Genomic DNA, 4,703 nt, shown 5'->3' with positions numbered 1-4,703 from the left:
AAAACAAAAAACTCTTATAAAAAAAAACTTACTGGGCTGGGGCTATAGCTCAGTGGCACAATGGCTGAGCACTTGCCTTGCATGTGTAAGGCACTGGATTCTATCCTCAGCACCGCATAAAAATAAACAAATAAAATAAAGACATTCTGTCCATCTACAACTATAAAAAAATCAAAAAAAGAACTTCCATATATTATTTCCTTCCTCCATCACAAAAACCTATGTTGAATGTAGAGTTCCTAAGAAGAATGTTTTGCACACTCTAACATTAAGTGACCTCAAATTTTCTAATTAAGATTTGAAAATAGATTTTTTCTTTTCTGCTTGAAGGAAGCTAAACAATTTTCCCTGATGAGTGCTACCAACTTAAAGAGATATTCATATCTATATTTAATATCCCCTGGACATCAGGTTAAAAAGGTTCACATTGATGTGATCGTGGACCAGACAGTTCCTCTAAGGAATATCTGGTCAATATCTGCATTCTGGCAGAGTTTTCCTTCTGCTAATTATTCTTTCCTTTATCAAAATTTATTTTAAAAGAATGCATTCATATACATATGTGTTTGTATGTGTCTCTGTGTGAATACATAACATTTTATTTCATCCAGTGTTTTGCTCTACTTCATTGTCTCCAGCTTTGTTCTTTTTTGACACAAATGAAGTTCATGATGTGACATTTTCTCCTATGACATTTTTTAAGTGAAAGAGAGGGAAGGAGAGTGAAATATATCTTGTCCCTTCTATGAATATGGCTGTTTACATCCCTTACCTGTTTTTTTTCCCCTTCATCTCTACCAAGATAGTATTCCTTAACATAATAATTTTATTAGGTCCAAATAAGTTAAATATTATATACAAAAACACACAAGCAATACATATCCTAGATTTGCGGATATTTTTGAAATGACTAAGTTTGTTTTCTTTCTCATGGAATGTTTTTATCCTTAAAAAGCCTCCAAGTAAAATAACTACTGTGACTTATGACTCATACATGATTCAATTATAATGAACTTTAAAACAAGAGAGGAAACTTTATTTTCTACAACATGATTTTTATCTTTTTCAAACTCTATTTCTCTTCTTCCTCCTCCTCCTCCTCCTCCTCCTCCTCCTCTTCTTCTTCTTCTTCTTCTTCTTTTTGATATGGAATGATTCATGAATTTGCGTGTCATCCTTGTGCAGGGGCCATGCTGATCTTCTCTGTATCATTCCAATTTTAGTATATGTGCTGCCAAAGCGAGCACACGATTTCACTTCTTATTGAATGCTTTCTCTAATGGTCAGGTTGTCCAGAGAAACAGAAGAAGTGTGATGGATGGCTAGATAGATACACAGATAAATTTATTATAAGGAATTGGCTCACCTGACATGGAGACAGAAAAGTCCCTTGGTCTGCTGCCTGAGAGTTGGGGACCCAGGAAAGCCAGTGGTATAGTTGGAAGGCATAAGAATGAAGAGTGCTGAGGACACGAAGACATGAAAAGATCCATGTTTTAACTCAGTTGGCAGAGAGCTCATTAACCTTCCACAGCCTTTTTTTCTATTTAAACCCTCAACAATGGATAGGATAATGGCAAACCCATTAGTTGCTTTGCTTAGTCTGGTTTATATACAACTGTGTATTTGTTGCTTAACAATGGGGTCCCTTCTGAGAAGTATTTAATTTGGCAATTTCACTGTTGTACACTTACACAAACTAAAACAGCTATGATGTCACTAGGTGAGAAAATTTTGTGGGACTACCATGATATATACAGATCTTTATTGAATTAAAACTTTTTATGGAACACCTGGCTGTACTAACTTCCAGAAATATCCTCACAGACATGCCCAGAAATGATGTTGTACCAGATGATTGGATTCCTCTTAGGCCCATCAATTAGACACATAAAACTAACCCTCACATCTGATAAATGATAATATCTAGTAATCCTTGAACAGCTCATAAAGATAACATGATCACGTGATTATTGTCATCATCATATTATAGCTGAACACACCAAGATTTGGAGATCATAAGTGATCTATGCAAGATCACATCCAGTACTTTCAATTAAGCTAAAATAAACTTGTTGTTTCACCTTGAAAAGTTCTACGTTCTTGAAGGTTTTAAATAATGTCTACAACTTATTTTCTTACCAATCTCCTTTAGGGCTAATTTCTTGTCTAGCAGGGATAAAGAGGAAACAGATGATCTTGCATAGATCTCATGTAAATTATCCTGTGCATGTTGGATTGTTGCATGATGCTACATGCCCCCATTCTTGTTTTTCATCAACTCACACTTTTTCCTCCTTCAGGGCTGTACTTCCATAGGAAGCCTACCATGAGTGAACATTCTGCTTCTGCTCATCCTTTCTTTTTATGCTTCAGTTATCTCCTGTCTCTCTGTAAGTGTCCATTCTCATGAAGTGCTGCTTTGTTGATAACATTTCCATTGACTGCGGCCACTTCATCTAAGCCTCACACGGAGGTTGCATAACTCTAAGCTGAATTCATGTTAGAACTCTAGAAAACAGCGAAATTATGGTAAGATGGCACCTAGGCATGCTTTAACATGAAATGAGCAAGAAAAAAACTTACCCTCAGTGAGTACCAGTTGAGCTATTTCGGCAGGTTTACCATGGATAAAGGAACATTATAACTTATAACTGTGAGGACAATATAAATTCTCTAAACATTAATTATGCATTAGAATTTTTTTCCCTTTGTAATACAATAGCATTTTATTTCTAACAGCATTTGTGCTATTAGATTTATAGCAGATATGGAATTTAGTGAACGATCATTTCTATTAAGAAATGAGTGTATTCTATTTGGTAAAAATAATGTCATGCATCTGTCTATTGTTCCATAATGTATAATGCAATTTCACAAACATTATCTCATTTGAGCCTCACAGAATCCCTGAGAGAAAAGTAAGGAAGAATATGCTATAGGAAGAACCCTCCCAATCTCCTTTCATTTCCCCTCTGCCTTATCTCTTTTTTTATCTGTTTCCCACTTCCTTACTGTGCATTTCATAAATCAGTAAATTGTAATGACAAACTTTGGATAAGTCGATGCTACCGTTTGCTTCATTGGGGGTATTAGTTTATTAAAATTAACAAATAAACATAAAAGACACAGAACATGTTGTGTTTCAGCTTATTAAGGAAAATTCTTTGCTTTATCTGATTCAATTTCCATTATGTTGTTTAATATAAAAAAATCCTAAAATTTTATTTGCACTGCTCTAACAGGGGCTTTGTATTAAACTCAATAGCTATCTTGCTTGAAATTGTCCTTTATACACCATAGCGAAAGGACATTGTGATTCGGTGGTGGGCGATTTATGTTTTTAAGTTCATTAATGGAGAAATTTGGACAAGCAAAGGGATAGAGGAGCATTCTGCAGGAGTTGCTGGGGGAACAGCAGAAAGCTGCGTATTGCTTTGCTACAGATCATATTTGAGTGGCTGAGATTTCACTGCCCTGAAGCAGGTTATATTACAGTCCATTTATTTGTCAGGGTAGGATTTTATTAGCAACCAGTTGCAGACCTTGCATGAGAATGAATCTTCTCACAGCCTGAGTATAGGAGACTAATGGAGTTCAAAATCACACTGCGCTTGAAAGCTTTAGCCCAGGCTCAGTGAGGTGAGGAGGTTGAAGTTAATGTTCCATTCGGCTCTGCTCAGATGAAGCTGATAACAAACACTACATGTGTGTATGTGTTTTCTTCTCAGTCTGTTGGTGTGGAGCACTAGTTCTCTATCTATTTCAGCTTATCCATATTTTGTTCTGATGGTAAATCAAAGTTGTAGCTTGGAACTGAAAGGAAAATAGTGACTTTAGCCATTTTAGAGGAGGGAGAAAAATGATCAGGTTAGGTATTTGTTATAAAACTGAAGAATTGCACAAAAACACTTATAGCAAACTCAATCTCTTCAGGCCAGAAGAGGGTCAACTGATGACATAAAAGTTTATGCAAAATGTGGCCAGATTACTCAGTGGGAGCATCCTATATAAGAGGCTAATATTTTAATGATATCTTTTTATAAGGATACCAAAAACTGATAAAGTTGGTAAATTATTTAAGAGTGATTCTCCGTTAGAAACAATGCTCATTTATTTTGAACACCATCTAAATAACACCATCTACAGCAGGAAATGATAACCTTCTTCAATTTTTGCTGAATATTTAAGGATATTCAAATTACCAGATTTTACTTAGGGCCCATGAATTCAATGGTGAAACGCTTGAATCTCATTCAAAAATAATCCAGTACAACTGACAGATTGAGCATTATATTTTATCTCAGGGGTGGCATGGTGGGCGGTGGTGTCCTGAGAAGGACACAGAGGGAAGGAAGTGTCATGGTAAAAAATGATACTGACAGGGACAATAAGCCTAGAAACAGCTTTGGGAGTTTTTGAGAGAGCAGTGGTGGCTGGTGCAGAATCACTCTGTATCTCAACACTGAATATCACCTCTTTTCAAAGACTTGTTTATTCTGTAGAGGAGAGGACTCTACAATTAAAAAAAAGCAAAGAGGGCTGGAGTACAGCATTTGCCTGGCAGAGATACAAGTCCTGGGTATGATCCCCAGTACCAATAAAAAAAATAAAGGCAAATAAAAAGATTACTACTAAGAACCTCAGTATCTAGGGTGTAGAACCCTGCTTCTTCCAACTTCTTAATAAAAGTTGTAACCTAG

The 4,703-nt window shown here is 35.9% G+C and overlaps 1 non-coding gene across 1 annotated transcript; it reads right to left on the bottom strand.

Moving 5' to 3' along the window:
* Positions 1-1,140: 1,140 nt before the first annotated feature.
* On the bottom strand, positions 1,141-1,247 carry LOC114089333 (U6 spliceosomal RNA). The gene has a single exon (XR_003582157.2). It is a non-coding gene; the product is annotated as a U6 spliceosomal RNA (small nuclear RNA).
* Between the last annotated feature and the right edge of the window lie 3,456 nt (positions 1,248-4,703).

This window comes from Marmota flaviventris, chromosome 13 (genome assembly GCF_047511675.1).
Source record: "Marmota flaviventris isolate mMarFla1 chromosome 13, mMarFla1.hap1, whole genome shotgun sequence".
NCBI lineage: Eukaryota > Metazoa > Chordata > Mammalia > Rodentia > Sciuridae > Marmota > Marmota flaviventris.
This window is presented reverse-complemented; position numbering and strand designations above follow the sequence as displayed.